Source organism: Canis lupus, chromosome 36, assembly GCF_048164855.1.
Source record: "Canis lupus baileyi chromosome 36, mCanLup2.hap1, whole genome shotgun sequence".
Classification (NCBI taxonomy): domain Eukaryota; kingdom Metazoa; phylum Chordata; class Mammalia; order Carnivora; family Canidae; genus Canis; species Canis lupus.
This window is the reverse complement of record NC_132873.1, coordinates 18,715,437-18,736,705: the sequence shown is the minus strand read 5'-3', so window position 1 is coordinate 18,736,705 and position 21,269 is coordinate 18,715,437. Positions and strand designations below refer to the sequence as shown.

General features: G+C 36.6%; 1 protein-coding gene, 1 long non-coding RNA gene and 2 pseudogenes across 51 annotated transcripts in view; 1 reads left to right on the top strand and 3 right to left on the bottom strand.

Annotated features, from left to right (window-relative positions):
- The window catches only part of ABI2 (abl interactor 2), a 122,006-nt gene that overhangs the window by 19,111 nt on the left and 81,626 nt on the right, over positions 1 to 21,269 (top strand). The window contains exon 1 of one of the 50 annotated variants that reach the window (XM_072813011.1): positions 18,380 to 18,401. The exons of the other annotated variants lie outside the window; for them this stretch is intronic. The gene's annotated coding sequence lies outside the window, so the exon portion shown is untranslated. Of the gene's footprint in view, positions 1 to 18,379; positions 18,402 to 21,269 lie in introns of those variants that run through there. 50 annotated transcript variants of the gene reach the window in all.
- On the bottom strand, positions 368 to 1,265 carry LOC140625359 (annexin A2 pseudogene; annotated as a pseudogene).
- On the bottom strand, positions 12,600 to 13,994 carry LOC140625615 (large ribosomal subunit protein uL30-like; annotated as a pseudogene).
- Positions 17,600 to 21,269, bottom strand: part of LOC140625621 (uncharacterized) — a 37,250-nt gene continuing 33,580 nt past the window's right edge. The window contains exon 3 of the long non-coding RNA XR_012024968.1: positions 17,600 to 17,806. This is a non-coding gene — a long non-coding RNA (uncharacterized lncRNA). The remainder of the gene's footprint in view (positions 17,807 to 21,269) is intronic.

The following is a 21,269-nucleotide window of genomic DNA, read 5'->3' as shown; positions in this document are numbered from 1 at the left end:
TTAGAGATCACTTTAAAAAAATAGTTCATTGCTAAAAAAATTCTAACCATCATCCGAGTTTACAGAGAGTCATAATTATTGGTCACAGATTACCATAACAAATATAATAAAAATGATAAAATTTGAAATTGTCAGAATTACCAAAATGTGACAGAGACATGAAGTGAGCAGATGCTGTTGGGAAAATGGCACCTATTGACATGTTTGATGCAGGATTGCTACAAAACCTTAATCTAAAAAAACAAAAAAAATCTCCAAAATGGTATCTATGAAGCACAATAGAATGAGATATGGCTCTACTTCATTCCTTTCTATGGACAGGTAATATTTCATTATATGGATAGACCACATTTTGTTTATCCATTCATCAGTTGATGAATATTTGGGTTGTTTCCACCTTTAATGGAGTCCCCTTGCCCTTCATGGAGTCATACATTTGGTTGGCAAAATGCATTGTTCTGAATGCACTGGACCAGGTTCAGGAAGCATTTTTGAGGTCTCCTTTGGCCGCCTCCTTAATGTTCTCCAGCATGTCATTAGGGCTGTAGCTCTTGTATCTTTCAAATACTTTCTGGAGGTGACCCACACTCCTCTCAGTCATGATGCTGATCTACTTGGGCACATCAGTTCCTTTCCTCTTCACTTCAGCATCATAGAGATCCCAGGCATCTTGGTTAGTCAGTTCATAATCAATGAATTTCATAATCAGTGACTATCTTCTGCTCTTCTGCCCTTTGCAAGGGCAACCATCAGCTTGCGGAAGTCACCAGATGTGTCAGAAATGATGTCCTTCTCCAGATCAGTCTTGCACATTTCCTTGTAGACTCTTTATTTCCTGAAGTTCTTGGTTGGTCCTTGAGCAGATGATTTCATTGAGGGAATCATCAGTCCCCCTAATGTTAATTTCCTTCATGGAGGTTTTCAGCTCAGAAGCATCATACTGAGCAGGTGTTTTCAGTAGGCCCAAAATCATGGTCTCTAGGTGGCCTGACAAGGCTGACCTCAGTGCTGATGCAGGTTCCTTTTTGGTCCTTCTCTGGTAGGCAAAAGGCAGTAGCCTTTCTCTGTTCATTGCTGCAGTTGGTCAAAATGTTGGCAGTGGTGACCTCATCCACACCTTTGGTCTTGATGGCCATTTCATTGTTCAGAGCATAACGCTCAGCATCAAAATTGGTGTATACTTTGACCAGCCCATATGCACTTGGGGGCATGGACTGATCACCTTCCAAGCTGAGCTTGCAGAGAATTTCGTGAACAGTAGACATTTTGAAAGAAGCTGGACCGGGTGCTGAGAGCTGCGAGTGCCCTCAGTTGTAGAACCAGAAATTCTGTTCTTATGTCTTCAAGTTCATTAATCTTTTTTTGTTCTTGTAACCTCTTCTGTCTATATCGGATGTATTTTGTCTCAGACGTTATAGTTTTCATTTCTGGGAGTTGTTTGGTTCATTTTATATTGGCTAGGTCTTTGCTTACCTTTTTAAATGCACAGATATGGCTATAATAATTATTTTAATGTCCTTGTTGCTAATTTTAACATTTGTGTCCATTCTAGATTGGCTTCAATTACCTTTTCTCCTCATTATCAGTATATTTTCCTCCTTTTTTTTTTTACCTTGGTAATCTCTGATTACTACTTTTTGTCATTATTAATTTACTTGATCTTTATCATCCTATAAATTGTTCTTAAGCTTTATTCTTGAATGCAGTTAAGTTGCTTGAAAACTATTTGATCCTTTTGTGCCTTTTATAATTTGTTTGGTGTGAACGGTGGAGTTTTTTAGTCTGAGCTAATTATTCCCCAGTACTCAGAAGGCAACTTCTCTTTGTATAACCAGTGCCCCGTGAATTGAGAGCTTTTCCATTTTGGCTGGTAGGACCACACACTATTCCCTAACTTGTATGAGGACCAGGCACTCTTCATTATAATCCTCTTGGTTGATTCTCTCTGCACCCCTGGATAGTTTTCTCTTATGCATGTATTGATCAATCAGTATTTTGCTGAATACTAAAAGGAGGCCCTCTGCACATGTCTGGATTTCTCTGTGCAACAGTATGTTGCTTTTGACTTATGAATTGTATTTACACATCTTCCTAGCTTCTTGCCTCTCTGTTGACTGAACTCCAACTTCTGCCAACTGTACCAGTAATATCTATTTTAGCAGAATTCTTTTCTTCTTCCAATCTAGGATCCTGTTTGGTATTTTTTATTATATTTATTTGTCATGTCATGACATGTCATGTTCTTAATCTAGAACAATTCCTTACTTTTCTATATTTTCAACACATGGACATTTTCTAAGGGTATATGCCAGTGTTTTGTTTTGCTTTTTTTTTTTCTTTAGGTTGTCCTTCAATTTGGGTTTTTCTGATTGTTTCCCTGTGATAACATTTAGTTATGCATTTTTGTATATTAGGCAGCAAGTGGTGATAATAGGTTCTCAGCATAGTGCATTATATATTAGGAGTGTGTGCCATTATTGGGGATGTTAAATTTGTCTGCTTGTTTCAGCTGCATTTATCATATCATATGTCTGTTAATGTAAAGGTACTTTTTTTCCCTTTTTAAATGATTTTCTCACATTACTTTTCATATACACTTATGATTTTTGCCTGAGACGGTTATTGCTTTGGTAGTTATAAAATGATATATTCATTTGATAGTTGAATGGGGAAATGAATGGGGGATTACATTTCTGTTCTAGCTGTGGTTTGTACTGGCCAGAATAGTGTGGGAACATTAGGTGTTTCTGTGGCTTTGTTGCATTGTCCATTTACTAGGTTCATGAGTATTGAGTGCTAAGATGTGGTACATACACTTTTTGGATGATTCACATTCACTAAGTATGATGGGGTTCTAGGTTCATCAGTAATTATATGCTGATTTCCTGATCATAGCATAATAAGATGGTGTGTTTCTCAGATTAAGAGTTTCCAGTGGTTGCATTCTGTTTATTCTCACATCTCTAATTGTTTTAGATACATCTGCTCTGTGTGGGGCAATTTGGTGATTTTGTTATGTATATAGCTGGAGGTGCATCCTAGAACTTATTCCTCTAGTGTTTTCTATTATTTTCTACTGTTTGGGAAACAGTGCCTTGTACAGATTTCTTAAAGTGAGTGTGGCTCTTTCCCCCAGCTTTATTGAGATATAATTGATATATAACATTTGTAAGTTTAAGGTGTACACTTGATGACTTGATACGTGTATATGTTGTGAAATGATTGCCACAATAGGATCATACCCCTATCATGTCACATACTTACTGTTTTCTCGGAGGCAGCAATGAGCACATTTAAGATTTACTCTTTTAGCAACTTTCAAGTATATGATATTTTAACTGTAATCACCATGGTGTACTTTAGATTCTCAGAACTTAATTCATTTTAGAACTAGAAGTTTGTACCATTTGACTGGTACCTTCCCACTTCCCTTACTGTACAGCATTTGGCAGTCACCATTCTATTCTCTGTTTTTACGAGTTTGACTATTTTAAATTTCACATTTAAGTGAGATCAGACAGTATACATCTCTCTCTAACTTATTTCACTAAGCATAATGCCCTCCAGGTCCACTCATGTTGTTGCAAATGGCAGGAATTCCTTCTTTCTCATGGCTGAATAGTATTCCTGTGTGTGTGTGTGTGTGTGTGTGTGAGAGAGAGAGTCAGAGAGAGAGAGAGAAGGACATTTTCTTTATTCATCTTTAGATGAACACAGGTTATTTCCTTATCTTGGCTGTTGTGAATAATGTTGCAGTAAACATGTGAGTGCAGATACCTCTTTGAGATAGTGGTTTCATTTTCTTTGTGTATATACACAGAAGTGGGAATGCTGGATCTTTTGGCAGTTTTTTTTTTTTTAAGATTATTTATTCATGAGAGACACAGAGAGAGAGAGAGAGAGAGAGAGGCAGAGACACAGGCAGAGGGAGAAGCAGGCTCCATGCAGGGAGCCTGACACGGGACTCGATCCCGGGTCTCCAGGATTACGCCCTGAGCTGAAGGTAGTGCTAAACTGCTGAGCCCACGGGCTGCCCTCATTTGGTAGTTCTATTTTTAACTTTTTGAGGAACCTCCATCCTCCTTCCCATAGTGGGTATACTAATTTACATTCTCAGCAACAGTGTACAAAGGTTCCCTTTCTCCACATCTTCGCCAACACTTGTTTTTTTCTTTATGGTAGCCATTCTAGCAGGTGTGAGGTAATATATCATTGTAGTTTTGATTTGCCTTTCCTTGATGATTAGTGTTGTGTTGAGCATCTTTTTGTGTACCTTTTGGCCATTTGTGTATTTTCTTTGGAAAAATGTATATTCAATTTCTATACCTATTTTTTGTCCAGTTTGTGGTTTTGCTCTTGATTTGTAGGAGTTCCTTATATAGCTTGAATATTAACCTCTTATTGGATATATGATTTGCAGATATTTCATTCTGTCGCCTTTTCATTTTGTTGATTTTTTTTTTTCTGTATAAAAGCCTTTATTTTAATGTAGTTTTACTTGTTCCTTTTTACTTTTGTTGCTTGTGCTTTTAGTGTCACATCCAAAAATCAGTTGCGAAGATCCACATCAAGGAGCTTCTCCCTGTGTTTTCTTTTAGGAGTTTTATAGTTTCAGGTCTTATGTTATACACCTTTACTCCATGTTGAGTTAATTTTTGTGAATGGTGTAGGATGGAGTCCAATTTCATTTTTAAATCTGTGTTTATCCAGTTTTCCCAGCACAATTTATTGAAGAGACTATCCTTTACCTATTGAGTATTCTTGGCTTATTTGTCAAAATATTGGTTGACTGTAGATGTGAAGATTTCTTTCTGGCTCTTGATTCTGTTCCATTGACATATCTATTTTTATGTCAGTATAATAGTGTTTTTATTACTCTAACTTTATAATACATTTTAAAGTCAGGAAGTATTGGGGGCACCTGGGTGGCTCAGTGATTGTGTTTTCCTTTGGCTTAGGTCCTGATCCTGTAGTCATGGGATCAAGTCCAGATCAGGCTCCCTACAGGGGAGCCTGCTTCTTCCTCTGCCTGTGTCTCTGCCTCTCTCTGTGTGTCTCTCGTGAATAAATAAATAGAATCTTAAAAAAAAAAAAAAAAAGTCAGGAAATGTGATGCCTTCAGCTTTCTTCTTTCTTAGGTTTACTTTGCCTCTTTAGGGTCTTTCATTTCACATGAATTTTAGGATTGTTTTTTCTATTTCTGTGAAAAATGTGGCACTATTTCTTGTAACTGAATCTTGAGTGATTACCCACCCACCCCACGCCCCAAGACCTAACATAATGCTCACTGTTTAATTGAATTGTCATGGTGTTTTTAATTTTTTTTCTTGCCCTTGCAAACAGTGATACTTGGTAGGTTGTCATTAAAACATTTGTCGGTAGTCTTTGGGTATGGAGAGAGATTGTGATGTATTTAAGTTTGTGCTGTGCTACTGCTTATTATTTTTGCTCTTGAGGTATAACTGGCGTCAATATTATTAGCTTTAACTGTACAGCATAATGGTTTGATATTTGTATATGTTGGAAAACTACCACCACAGTAAGTCTGGTTAACATTTATCACCATACATGAAGAGTTCTTTTCCTTGTGAGAGAAGTTTTAAGATCTATCTTAGCAACTTTAATGTATAATACAGTATTATTAACTATGATTACCAAGGTATACATTCTGTTCTTATGACTTATTTATGTGCTACTGGTTATTAAGTCTCTAATTAATCTCTCTTCCCTTTGAATTAGAGTATAGTAGTGTCATTTGTTTTTTTCCATTTATAAAGCACAGGTGGAGGATCATGGTCGAAGGGCCTTTGATGACTTATCTAGCCTGTTAGGCCTTCCATCTTGATTTTTTTTTTAAGATTTTATCTATTAGAGCACAAGCTGGGTGGAAGGGGAGAGCAGCAGGCAGAGGGAGAGGGACAAGAAAGCTCTCACTGAGCAGGGTGCCCCGTGTGGGGTTCAGTCCCAGGACCCTGAGATTATGACCTGAGCCAAAGGCAGCTGCTTAACTGAGCCACCCAGGTCCCCTTTCTATCTTTAATTTTTATTTACCTTTATGATCATCTATGCTTTAGTATTTTTCCTCGTTATGGACTTTTTTCCTGTGGGTATAAAGGCATAAATATGAAAAGGAAAATCAATCCGTAAATAATTGTTTCAGTGTTTGTAATTAAGTTACAGATTATTTCGGAATTGTGGAGAAAATACACAGGTTCTCAGATGGCCTCATTTTGTTAGATTTGAGTTTAATATTTTCAAGTTTTTGTTAATCCAAGTATAAATAGAACTAATTCAGAATTTAGATGTGTTTTAGGGTGATTAGGTGGCTCAGTTAAGCATCCAACTCTTGATTTTAGCTCAGGTTATGATGTCAGGGTTGTGAGATCGAGCCCTATGTTGGGCTCTGTGCTGGGGGGTGGAACCTGTTTAAGATTCTGTTTTCCTCTCCATCTGCCCTTCTCCTTCTCTAAAAAACAAACAAACAAAAAAAACCCCAAAAAACAAAAAAACGAATCTAGATGTATTTCTGATTTCCTGTGACTTGAAATGCCAAGTGTTACTGTTGACTGGTTATTACCCAGATGTTCCTTAATGATAAAACTTTGGTCTTTGTTTAGAAAGAATCTTATCTAGTAGCTTAATGTTACTGTCTCACTATTGCAAATGAAGATTGACATGAATGTTACTGTTCATAGAAAGGGCAGCTAATTTTTAATGATAATTCAAAAAAATTCCAGCTGGGCTAGTAATTGCTTTTAAGTAGTGAAAATATATTGTAATGAAAATCTAAAGATGCATATAATTTTTGTAAATATTTTCTTTTTTAAAGCATTATTTTATTTATTTTAGTTATTAATTTATTATTAAATATTTACTTATTTATTTATGTTTTAATTTCATTTTTAATCTCTATACCTAACGTGGAGCTTGAACTCATGATCCTAAGATCAAGAGTCACATGCTCTACCAAGCCAGCCAGGTGCCCCTACATACTTTCTTTTTTTTATGAGATGAGGTTGCTTCTGAGAAAAATTTGTTTATAATGTAACTCTCTATAATGTGGACTTTCCTCAACAAGATTTCAGAATAATTATTTCCCAACTACTTAAATCTTTGAGAAATTTAGTGTTGCAGACATACACAAACCAGAGAAGTCTGTCATAAGCTATTTTTGTGTTTGGCATTTTTTTCAAGTTTGTACTAACAGAAAATACTTTGTTGTATCTTTGAGGGAAATAATTCTACTTGTGGACATAAGGAACTAGTAAGCATGTCTATCACCATTGTGTGGGATATACCATGTTGCTGGCTGAATAAATACATCAACTATAAGAAGGAAAGTGAGGAGTGGAGAAACAGTAACTTGCTCTATTTTAGGTTTATCCATTGCTGGAGCTGTATAATCATAAATACAGCACATTTCTTCTTTTCATAGTTCCTAAGATCTTTGATTGCTCTATTTTACTGTCTTTTGTTAAGCCATATATGTATTTTTCACTCTCATTTTTAGCTTAAGGTGGTGTAAATTTGTGCTGTTATCCCATCTTTTTTTTTTTTTGAAATCTCTTTCATTTAACATTTTGCCTTTGAGAGAAGTGACAGTGACCTGTAAGGTAGGAAACAGTGAGCTACCTTACTCTGGGGAGAGCAGGTTATAAGATAGTAAACCGCTGGCAGTAAGGAGGGAGGTATATTGTGAAATGTCATTCTTTCACATTTTCATCTTTTAATCTTAAGGTATTAGCTTTTAAAATTGACCCTGTTGACCCTGTACTTGGAGCCCTTGGTTTTGCTTCCCCACTTCATGTGCTGGAGTGGATTTTTAAATTTATTCAGTCATTTATACTTAGTAAACTTCAGTTTGTTTTAATTTTATTTAGTTTTCCTTTACTTAGGTAGTACTTTTTTTCCTCTTGAGTATGAAATGGAGGTTTGCTCTTTAACATAATTAAGACATAGTGATTGCCTTAAGGTATGTGTTAGGTACTTTTATTGTTTGTTTAGGGGCTTTGCCTCTCTCACAGAAAGTAATGAGTCATCATGTAAAAGGTTAAAAAAAAAAAAAAAAAAGGTTAATTTCTTTTGTGGCCAAACCGTCAAGGTGAGTTGAATGGAAATCCCATAATGGAAATAGAATCCAGTACATATCTATAGCATTCCTAAGTGGCATGAGTGGAAAGGTGAAGACAGTTTAATCCAACAGACATTTATAGATTTCCACCATGTTCTAGCCTTTCTGGAGAGAATAAACATAAGACAGTAGTCCCTGTGTTAGAGCTGAGAATAGAAATTACATAATGATTGAAATTCTACTTTTGAAATATTTAGGTTTATTCTGAACAAAACAGTATTATATAACATTGAACTATTACCACTCTTTGGTTTCAAACTGGGTGTTGTAGTTGCTTTAGTTATTTTATGTTGGTAATGAATTTTTGGTTTGGCAGTTTGCTTAAGGCCCGATACTTGTGACAGGAACATTCATATATAGGAGTTATCGTTCTATAATGTTTCAAGAATTCTGCAACTTGGATGTTTTTTAGATTCTTAGAATTTGGTATTAACCAGGTAATTATATATTAACATGAAGGAGGAATGATTTGAAAGAGAAAAGGCTTAGTAATTCCATCCTAAGTAAAAATAATGTCATTAAGGTTCAGCCTAGTACTTTTATGTTTATTCACTTCTGATGAGTAATAGTCTCCACATTAAACATGAAAAGTCCTTTAAAACTCAATCATTATTTTAATTGGTCCGAAGGAGATAATTAGCTTAAGAAGTAGTGGTAAAAAAAAATATGTATAATTTAGATACATGCCTTTTATTGGCTGAAGTGACTATGGAAGAGTTTTTTACATGCTTAATTATAAGTTATGTGTTGACAGGATAATTAAAAGTCGTATGTTAGTAGATTTATGAGTCAAAATTTAATGGTGGTGAAACAAAATTTAATGATGGTGAAACAAGTTACTGGAAACTTGTCCTCAAATTTTTTTTTTAGCTCAACAATAATTTAATATTATTCCATCCAAGTAAAGTAAGGAATTTCTTTTAGTTTTATTTTTTATTTTTTAATTTTTAATTTTTAATTTTTTAATTTTTTTATTTTGTTCTTTTAGTTTTAATTTAAAAGTTAAAATTAGGGGCACCTGGGTGGCTCAGTTGTTTGAGTGTCCCACTCTTGATTTCAGCTCAGGTTGTGATCTCTGGGTGGTGAGATCAAGCCTCAGGTCAGACTCTGCTCAGCAGGGAGTCTGCTGAGATTGTCTCACTTTTGGTCCTTCCCCACCATGTGCTCTCTCTCTTTAAAATATTTTTTTTTTAAAGCTGAGATTAAAGAACTTTTTGTTTTCTGAACCACTTGGAAAGAAGTTGCTGACCTGATGTCCCATCACTGCTAAACATTTGAGTGTGTTTTTCCTAAAAACATTTTTAATCCAATCACAAAATAACCATCAAAATCAGGAAATGATATGATCTTTTTTACATATTCTAATTGACATGGTTTATTTCTCTATAACTTTAGGACTAGATAACTATTTTTTAATGAATTACTAATTTACAAAAAAAAAAAAGAATTACTAATTTACTTTTATGACAAACCAAGTTAAATAAAAAACAAAAATTGAAGCCAGAAGTTTTTAAGAATCATACAGCTTTGAAATTGATAGAATCATTGTAGTCATATAGTCTAGTATTTCTCAAACTAGCATTACATAATGTGTAAAAATAGCTGTGTTGTAAAGTGGATACTGCAAAATGTGCCTCCTTCTGAACCTGCAAGGTACAGTATAATTTTAAGTGTTCTGGGGTGTCATGTAGTAAACTCGTTTGACTTACCTAAATGTAGTATTTCACAAAATGTATTAATCCTCAAAACTATTTTTGCATGCCCAACAGCTATTAAATACTATAGTATAGTATAATCTTGGAAATGCTGTTGTAGTTCATTTTCTTCTTTTTTATAAATCTTGAGGCTTATGTCCATAGAATTTGGACATTCTTTTAAAGTCATCTATTCCTGGACCACAACTTTTGGACTTTCATCTGAGTTTATATTCAAAAGTTTTGAGTAAGGGATGCCTGAGTGGCTCAGTCAGTTAAGCACCTCACTGGATTTTATTTTATTTTATTTTTATTTTTTTATTTTTTTATTTATTCATGAAAGACACAGAGTGAGAGAGAGAGGCAGAAACTTAGAGGAAGAAGCAGGCCCCATGCAGGGAGCCTGATGTGGGACTTGATCCCGGGTCTACCAGGATCACGCCCCAGGCTGCAGGCGGCACTAAACCGCTGCGCCACCGGGGCTGCCCTGGATTTTATTTTAGATCATGATCTCAGGGTGTGAGGTTGAGCCTGGCCTTGGGCTCTTCTGCACTCAGCTGTTAGTCTGCTTGAGATTCTCTGTCTCCCCCTAAAAAAAAAAAAAAGAGTTTTAAGCAATTACATTCCAGACGGTTAGCACTTCTCATGGGGCACCTGAGTGGCTCACTTTGTTAAACATCTGCCTTCTGCTCAGGTCATGATCTGGGGGTCCTGGGATTGAGCCCCAAATGATTGAGCCCCCTGTTGAGCAGGGAGCCTAGTTCTCCTTCTCCTCCCTGCTCATGCTTTATCTCGCTAATGCTCTTGTAGCTCTGTCTCTCTCTCAAAATCTTAAAAAAAAAAAAAAAAAAAAAAAAAAAGGTTTAGCACTTCTTTGCTATTCATAATTTGCTTCCCCTCCCGTCCCAACCCATACTTCCCACATGGTTTAAAACAAAATCCATTTCTTTCTCTAAGAAGGCCTGCTGTGAATTTAGGCAACTCTGTGGCTCTGCTGTCCAATAAAGTAGTCACTTGTCATTTATTTGCTATCTAATTTTTTTTTTTATCTAATGTTTTTGAATTGTGATCTGCTTTACAAACCATAAAATTCACCCACTTAATTACACTTTGGTGGGTTTTACAATATTCACAAGATTGTGCAACCATTACCACTGTCTGATTCTTAGAACATTTTCATCACTCCAAAATGAAACCCTTTGTTAGTTACTTTCCCATCCCCCCATCCTCCATGTCACCTGGAAACCTCAAATCTTTCTGTCTCCATGGGTTTGCTTATTCTAGGTATTTCATTTAAATGGAATCTTACAATATGTTATCTTTTGTGTCTAGATTCTTCCATTTAACATAATTTTTTAAGGTTTACCATGTTGTAGTATATCAGTACATCATTTTGTCTTTTCTTTTTAAGTAACAGCTTTATAGAGATATAATTCATATACCACGCAATTACTCATGTAACATGTAAAATTCAGGGACTCTTAGCGATCTTTACAGATCTGTGCAGCCATAATGTTAATTTTACAAAAAGAAACCTTGTACTCTTTAGCTGTCACTTCTTATTCCCGTAGCTATTCATTCGGGTCTAAGCAACCACTAATACACTTTTGGTGGTTTTTCTGAACATCTCATATAAATGGAATCATGCAACATGTAGCTTTTTGTTTTTTTTTCCACTTAGGATGTTTTCAAGGTTCATTCATGTTGTATTATGTACCAGTGCCTCATTCCTTTTTAATGACTGAATGGATATACTATATTTGATTTATCCATTTATCGATTAATTTTGGGGTTGTTGGGATCCCTGGGTGGCGCAGCGGTTTAGTGCCTGCCTTTGGCCCAGGGCACGATTCTGGAGACCCGGGATCGAATCCCACATCAGGCTCCTGGTGCATGGAGCCTGCTTCTCCCTCTGCCTATGTCTCTGCCTCTCTCTCTCTCTCTCTGTGTGACTATCATAAATAAATAATAATTAAAAAAAATTTTTAAAAAAAAAATAAAAAAAAAAAATAATTTTGGGGTTGTTTACACATTTTGGCTATTATGAATAATGCTACCACACATACAGAACATATAACATTATACATATTCATATGTAAGTTTTCCTGTGGGCATATGTTTTTATTTCTCTTGAAATGAGAATGGAATTGCTAGATGATATAACTCTATGTTTAACCATTTGTGGAACTTCCAGACTGTTCCCAAGGTAGTTTGTATCCTATTGTATGAAGGCTCCAGTGTCTCCACATCCTCACTGACGTCTGCTATTGACTGTCTTTTTGAGTATAGCTATCTTAATGGGCATGAAGTGGTAGTTTTTTGTAACTTTTTGAGTTTTGGTGTTCATTTCCCTAACAACTAATGATGTTGTTTATCTTTACATGTGCTTGTTGATCATTGGTGTATCTTCTTTGGAGAGATGTCTGTTCAAACCTTTTGCACATTAAAAATTGGATTATTTGTCTTTTAGGGTTATTTTTGTGTGTGTGTGTGTGTGCTCTTCTTTGTAATTGTATTTCAAGGTCTGTCCAAAACAAGGCCCCAGAACCCCCAGGTTCAAGTATGTCCCTGAGCTTGGTCCACTGCCGTCTTCCATTCACATTTGGGTATTCGTTCACCATTAAACCTCAGGACAGAAGATGTGACGCAGCAGGACTCCTTCCATGGCATGAGTCCTTTGCTGATTTGAGAGGTGGCAGTGGCAGGCAATGTGGAAAACACACTGGAACTTTTCCTTGGAACTGCTGTGGTCTGAAGTGCCTGCCAGGAGCATCATCATCTTTTCCTTGACCCTCCCTTTAGTTTCTGAAGATATAGCAGAAAATAATCTTCTTTGAAGATATTGGTAACAATTCCAGAAGACAAAACACATGCCACCAATGCACTGTGCTTTCAGATATTCTGGGTTTAATTCAGCTGCCGAATGAGCTGATTGATGCATTCACCTTGATAGCCAGGTAAGCCCACCTCCTTGAGGAAGCCCACACTGTTCTTGGTAGCATTTCGGGCTATTGAGAGGTGGAAAAGACAAAAGAACGCAGAGATGGCCTGGAAATTCTAACCCGGAAAGGCAATTTCATGAATGAGGTCTTCCAAGCAAATAACACCATACTTCCCCAGATGCTCCTCAATCACTGTGTTGTCTGTCAAAGGGATGGGGTTTTATTCTTGACCTTGGCTTGTCCACGTTTCAAGATGAGTTCCCGGACAAACTTCAGATTTGGAAATCCCCAGGTCACATAAGGTTCCACTATCTGCAGCGTCTTCATGGTCTGGGGGGTTACTCTGAAAAAGACACCACTGAAGATCTTCAGGCTCAGCCTTGCAATGGTCCTCTGCACCAGTGAACTCACCTCATTAATCCTTTGGATGTGTATAATGAAGGCCAAAGAATGTTTATCTGGCACTTCTAAGCCATGAGGTTTCACTTCCAGGCCTCTGAGGCACACCCTGTCACGCTGCTGCCACCAGGAATCATGTAGGAATCACTCCAGTCACTTAAACTTGAGCTTTTTTCCTTTCTTCTGCTCCTTCTAGTCCAAAAGTGTCTGCTTTGCTTGAGTTGCTTTAAGGGCCTGATAAGCCTTCCTCTTTTTCAGGAGATTTTCTGGAACCAAAGGGATCTTTTTTCTTTGCTCTTGCTCCACCATGTTTCCCCAGCAGCGGCTACTGCTCATGCTGTCTTTTAGTTTTTTATTTTTTTATTTTATTTTATTTTTTTTCTTTTAGTTTTTTAATTGCAAAATTTTTTCAAAAATTTTGGATACAAGTCCCTTTTCAGTACATGATTTGCAAATATTGTTTCTCATTCTGTGCGTTTTCCTTTTTTTTTTTTTTTTAAGATTTTATTTATTTATTCATGAGAGACACAGAGAGAGAGAGGCAGAGACACAGAGGGAGAAGCAGGCTCCATGCAGGAAGCCTGATGTGGGACTTGATCCTGGGTCTCCAGGATCACGCCCTGGGCCAAAGAGGGTGCTAAACCACTGAGCCACCCAGGCTGCCCTCCTTTCATTTTCTTGAGGGTATTCTTTGACATGCAAGTTTTTAATTTTAATGAAGGCTAACATATCTAGTTTTTCCTTTTTTGTGAGCTTTAGTTATATTTAAGAAACCAAAGCCTAAGTCAGGGTCACAAAGATTTATTCCTTTATTTCCTCCTAGGAGTTTTTTACAGTTTTAACTTTGACATTTAGGTCTTTGATCCCTTTTGAGATAATTTTTACATATGTTGTGAGGTAGTAGTCTATGACATTTATTCCTTTGCATGTGGATATCAGCATTATTTGTTGTAAAAACTTTCCTCATTAAATTGTCTTGTTGAAAATTAATTACCCATAAATGTTTGGTTTTATTTCTGGGCTCTGAGTTCTATAACCTTGATCTGTGTCTCTCCTCATGCCTTTACTACAGTGTTGATTACTGTACTTTTGTAGTTTTGAAATTCTGATGTATGTGTCTTTGAAAAGAATTTTGTTCTTTTTCAAGATAATTTTGGGGGCACCTGGGTGGCACAGTCAGTTTAAGGCTGACTTTTGAATTTGGCTCAGATTGTGATCTCAGGATTGGGAGATCAAGCCCATGGTTGGGCTCCACACTCAGCATGGAGTCTTTCTGGACTTTCTCTCTCTCCCTCTACCCCTCAGCCCTATGCTCATTCTCTGTCTAAAATAGGTAAATAAATCTTTAAAAAGAAAAAAAAAAACCAGATAATTTTGGTTATGCTGTCTCTTGGATTTGTATGGGAGTTTTAGGATCATTTATTAATTTCTGCTGGAAAGGCTGCTGGGATTTTGATAGGGATTGTGTAAAATTTGTAGATAAACTTGAGGAGCCATCTTAATGATATTAAGCCTTTTGTCCATGAACATGGGATGTCTTTCCATTTAATTAGGTAATCTTTGTTTTAATGATTTATGGTTTCAGTGTCTTACACTTCTATTTTAAAAGTTGTTTCTAAGTATTTTTTTATGGTGTTATAAATGAAGTTGATGTTTTAATTTCCTTTTTGGATTGTTTATTGTATAAAGATACAATTGACTTTTACATATTGATTTCATATGGTTACTTTATGTTAATTAAATTTAAATGAAAATTTTCTACTAGCTTTTAAATGCTCCATAATCATAGTACTTACTACTGTATTGATAGCACAATTTGATTATCTCCAGCATTGCATATCTATTGGATGTACAATAAAGAATTAAAAAAACCAGAGTACCTCTTTGCCTTTGATTTTCCTCTGTCCAGAGGCAGTTTCCTATTTGTTTCCTTTGATGTTTATATGTCCATGCTCATGTTGTTATTTTTAGTGTGTTGGACATTTCTACTATGAGAAATGGAGACTTTGTTTTTTTTACATTTTTTATCCTATCAACATGACTTTTAGCAATTTTGGGTTTATTCAGTTTGTCCATTATATCTATGTAAATATTCACAGCTGAAGCCCACAGTGGACTATAATTATACTTTTTAAGCAGATGTTTTCTTTGGCACTAATAATTGTCTTATTTTTTGGCTTATTCATCACGTATACATCTATCTCTAATTCATCTCTAAACTTTCCCCTGGACTTATAAATCTTAAAATATTAAAACATCAGTAATCTATCAGTTGCCAAGACTGTGAAGAGTCTGAAATTTAACTCATACTTTCAGGTTAGATGGTCCCAGTTTTATGGGTGTGGCAGAAGATTTGAGACTGTAGGGTCAAAGACAAAGGACTTGATTACTTACAGGAATAACATAAGCCAGAGTATCAGCATTTTCTTGCATCCCCAAATCCCAGTTCTCAGTGTAATATGAAGGGCCAGATGATATCTACATATGCAGTGGGTTGCACTATTGGGAGGGAGCCTGAATCTTTTATATTGGTCAGTAAGCATGCCTGCCCTTTGTGCCATAGGGAAACAGTCTATCCTTTAAAGCTGTTTTCTATATAATTATCCTTGAAAAGATAGTCCAGAACAAAGTGCTTTTGCTCACATGATGTACAGAAATGCAGAAGACCCATGAAGAATTCTCTCTCAATTATCAGTTTCATTTCTACTCTCAGGAGACCTATTTCTTCGAACCCTGTGCTATTTTCTCCAGTCTAGATTGTGTGGTTATTGTTTTAGTTCTGCATAGTTTTCGTCTCTAAAATTTCCTTTGCCATTGAACTTGGGTTTACCTTTTTGCCTCTTGATGTAGATCCTATTTTCTGGATCCCATGATTCCTTCTTTCTTGGCTTTTTGTTTTGAAGAAGGAGTAGAGGATCCAGTGAGAAAGAATACATGGAAAGTTTTTTTTAAAAAATTGACACCTGTGTGCTGAAAATCGTATTCAACTTTCCCTAGATGGATGCTTTGACTAAGGATAGAATTATACTTTGGAGATAATATTTAAATGTTTTAAAAATGATTTGTATTGGGGCATCTGAGTGGTTTATTTGGTTGGACATTTGTCCCTTGATTTCTCCTGGGGTCATGATCTCAGGGTTATGTTGGGCTCCATGCTGATTTCTCCTGGGGTCATGATCTCAGGGTTATGTTGGGCTCCATGTTGGGCATGGAGCCTGCTTAAGATTCACTCTCTGACCTTTCTCTCCCCACTCTACCCCCGAGCACATACATATGCTTATGTGTGCGTTCTCTCTCTCTCTCTCTCTCTCAAATACATAGATAAATAAAAAAAATAAAAATTATTTGTATTGCCATGAAAGGTCGTGAATAACAAAGATTTTGACTGGTAAGAAGGAAGGTGAAATTTTGGGTGGAGAGGATTATTTGAACACCTAGACAGTAGGGGACAGAGATAGTAAGCATAGATAGCTATGACTAGGCCAAAGAAGCAGTTCAGCAAGAGGGGCATGAAGGAGCATTTAAAGATACCAGGAATGATCTGGTTCAGAGAAACTCAAGTTTGCTAGAGATCAATAAAATTGTGGCTCAGGATATGGGCTAGGTAGGAAGCAACAGATGAGTGAGAAGCCCAGCGTGCAGAAAAGGAAATTTGCTTGGCAATTAGGTTGGACCAATATTTAAGGGTATGACTTTCTAAGATCAGGAAACTTCTGAGTTGAGGCTGTTGACCCAACACAAAGATTAGAAAGGACCCTTGTTAGTCTCTTTCGGTTCTTATCATTTATGAAACAAGGGAGGACCAAAATCAAAGTAACTGTTTTCAAGAATGACTTATGCTTTATTATTTAGAAGTAATACATTTCTTAGAAGTGTAACCTTAGGATTAGCACCATATCTCATGAAGCAGCTGGTGGCTGTCAGTCAGCTTTGGTATCTAAAGCATACTCTTTTGAAGGGAGATCAAAACGTGTGTCTTTGGCCATACCAGCAATCTTCACTGAAAAATATTTTCCAATAAATCTATTAGAAAAGTTACTAAGAAAACTGAGTGGCGTGGATCAATGCCCTTCTCTGAATCAGTGTCCAGAGAATTGGTGGACTTTTGGTAGGCTTGTATCATGAATCCATACCTGTAGCACAGGTAGATAAGGAAGGGTGGGAGTCAACCCACAGGGACCGAATTCTCCACATGAAGGCAGAATTCTGTTTTCAGAAGAACGGTAATGAATGCTGAGCAAGAAACAATGTTCTCTGTAATACTGCTTTGCTGTACTGAATTTATTTTGGTGGGAGGCAGTATAGAAGACAGAGGCTAAAATATTAAGAAAAAGTATAATGAAACTCTAAAGAATACAGGAAGGCAGAGCCTGTTGTATTGTGTGATATTAAAAACAGATGAGGAATGAACCTAAATTTCAACTAGACCATCCTTTATTGCTACTTACAAAATGGCTGCTGGGGGCCTCCTGGGTGGCTTAGCTTAGTTGGTTGAGTGTCTGACTCTTGGTTTTGGCTCAGGTCATGATCTCATGGGTTTTGAGATTGAGCCCCATGTTGAGCTTCCAGCTCAGCAGGGAGTCGGCTTGAAGATTCTCTTCATCTGCTCCTCTTCCCGTTTGCTTTCTCTCTCCCTCTTTCTGAAATAAATAAATCATTAAAAAAAAAAAAAAGGCTGCTGCATGGAAAAAACAAGAATTTAAATTTATTTTTTATTTATTTATATTTTTAAAAGATTTTATTGATATATTCATGAGAGACATAGATAGAGGGGTAGAGACACACAGACAGAGGGAGAAGCAGGCTCCCCGTGGGGAGCCTGATGAAGGACTTCATCCCAGGACCTCCAGATCTCGACCTGAGCCAAAGGCGGACCACCTGAGTTGAAGGCAGATGCTCAACCACTGAGTCACCCAGGTATGCCAGGAATTTAAATTTAAATAAGATATTGACATAAGTATTCCCCATCCTTTCACCCATATTAAATTGTGTCTTATGTCTTATAACTGGAATGAATCACCCATGTTGAGGATCTCAGAGGAACCTATAAAGAGGGTCAGAATTTGGTGTTAGGATAGAGCATTGACATCAGATTGCTTTGAAATGGTCACGTAAATCCTTGCACTTTTCATTTCTTTTTTGCTTTCTTCTACTATGCTGCTTCTGATTCTGGAGAAATGAACTGGAAGCAGCAGCATGAAGGGGGGAAGAAGAGTGAAGAAGCAGAAGAGCAAGGTAGAAGAATAATGAAAGAACACACATTGCTCTAATTCTGGCTTATGTAATTTTCAGCTTAGGCCTGAGTGGAGGAATTAAAATGAAAATTGAATTTCCGATTTAGATTGAAATGATCTTTTTAATGTTTGAAAATGAAACTATTTTAATACCTGAAAATTACTAGAAAAGCTACAAAATCTGGTGGCATAATCTAGGAACAGGAAAAGGAGACCCCCAACATAGCATGAGTTGGAGGAAAGATTTAGTTAATTTCATTTTATTACATTTTCTAATTATAAATAACTGTGCAGAGAACATCTGTGAACAGTTTTTATCTACATTTCTCTTTAACATAGTTTCCCAGAAGTGGGTGTAAGAGTATGAACATTTTAAAGACATTTGGCATATCTTGCCAAATTACTTTCTAGAAAGATTGTATCTGTAAAACATTTTAACCAGTTGTGTGGATGGTTATCTTTCTTCACCTGTCTTCACCAGGCTTGATTGTTGTTTTTGAAATTTTTTGTTAGCTTAAAGCTGCAAAAATGTGTATCTTTTAATTTACTTTGCTTCAGTTATGATAGAGTAATAGCAAACATTATCAAGTTTTTGGTGGTTGCTAAGTATGTGTTTCACTTTATTTAATATTAAGTCTTCTGAGATAAATACTAATCTTCAGTATAGAAGTGAGAAAATTGAGACTTAGTAGACTTCTCAAACTTTAATATGCATACGAATCACCTAGGCATCTTGTTAAAACAGATTCTAAATCAGTAATTCTAAGATTTGATCCAGCGTTCTGAATTTCAAACAAGTGGGTTCTGTATGATACCGTTGATACTAGTCAGACTATACTTTGAGAGACGGATGCTTGGAAGTTTAAAATCTTGCTTATGGTGACATAGCTAGTAAATGGTGGAGCCCAAATATGTTTGATTTCAGGCTTTAAGCATGAAGCTGTGCTGTGCTAGTGAGATTAAACTTTTTTTTTCTTGTTTATTCCTTATTTTAATTTATTTCATGAATATTCTGATCTATCCTTTGCTCTACTTTTGTGTTTTTCCAAATGGTTTTCTGTCTTTACCTCTATTGGTTTTACGGTTTTTTTGTTTGTTTTTTGTTTTAAGTAGGCTTTGTTTTTAGACCAGTTTTAGGTTTACTGAAAAATGGAAGTGTACAGTTACATATACCCCTAACCCCACCTCCTCCCAGTTGCCCCTAATTAATGTCTTGTGTTAGTGTGGTACGTTTGTTATAACTGATGAGCCAGTGTCTATAATTGTTCTTAACTAAAGTCCATTAGGGTTCAGGTTTGGTGTTACATATTCTCTGGGTTTTGACAAATTACAATATCATAAAGTATAATTTCACTGCCCTGAAATTTCCCTGTGTTCCACCTATTCAACCCTCCTTCCTTCCCCACAAACCCCTAGCAATCGCTGATCTTTTTACTGTCTCCATAGTTTTACTTTTTCTAGAATGTCATATAGCTAGAATAATATAGTATGTAGTCTTTTCACTTTGGTTTCTTTCACTGAGCAGTATACACTTAAAACTTCCTCTGTCTTTGTAAGGTTTCATAGCTCATTTCTTTGTATTGCAGAATAATATTCCCTTGTATGATGTACCACAATTTGTTTATGCATTCACCTATTGAAGCACATTTTTGTTGCTTCCAAGTTTTGGCAATTATAATTAGTTGCCAAAATATCCTTGTGAGGTTTTTGTATAAACCTAAATTTTCAGCGCATTTACCAAGGAGCATAATTTCTGTATCATGTAGTAAAAGTATATTTAGTTTTGTAAGAAACTGCCGAACTACTTTCCATTTCACCAGCAGTAAAAGAAAATTCTTTTTTTTTTTATTGGAGTTCGATTTGCCAACATATAGTATAACACCCAGTGCTCATCCCGTCAAGTGCCCCGCTCAGTGCCCATCACCCAGTCACCCCATCCCCCCTCCCACTTCCCCTTCCATTACCCCTTGTTCATTTCCCAGAGTTAGGAGTCTGTCACCTTCTCTAATATTTCCCACTCATTTTCTCTCCTTTCCCCTTTCATCCCTTTCACTATTTTTTATATTCCCCCGAATGAATGAAACCATATAATGTTTGTCCTTCTCCGATGGACTTACTTCACTTAGCATAATATCCTCCAGTTCCATCCACATTGAAGCAAATGGTGGGTATTTGTCATTTCTAATGGCTGAGGAATATTCCATTGTATGTGTAGACCACATCTTCTTTATCCATTCATCTTTCAGTGGACACCGAGGCTCCTTTTTTTTTTAAAGATTTTATTTATTATTTATTATTTATTTATTTATTTATTATTATTTATTTATTCATGAGAGACACAGGGAGAGAGAGAGAGGCAGAAACACAGGCAGAGAAGTAGGCTCCATGCAGGATATGGAACTCGATCCCGGCTCTCCAGGATCATGCCTCTGGCTGAAGGCAGCACTGAATTGCTAAGCTACCCTGGCTGCCCAACACCGAGGCTCCTTCCACAGTTTGGCTATTGTGGACATTGCTGCTATAAACATCGGGGTGCAGGTGTCTTGGTTTTTCACTGCATCTGTATCTTTGGGGTAAATCCCCAGTAGTGCAATTGCTGGGTGGTAGGGTAGCTCTATTTTTAACTCTGAGGAATCTCCACACAGTTTTCCAGAGTGGCTGCACCATTTCACATTCCCACCAACAGTGCAAGAGGATTCCCCTTTCTCCACATCCTCTCCAACATTTGTGGTTTCCTGCCTTGTTAATTTTCCCCATTCTCATTGGTGTGAGGTGGTATCTCATTGTGGTTTTGATTTGTTTTTCCTTCATGGCAAGTGATGCCGGGCATTTTCTCATGTGCTTGTTGGCCATGTCTATGTCGTCTTTG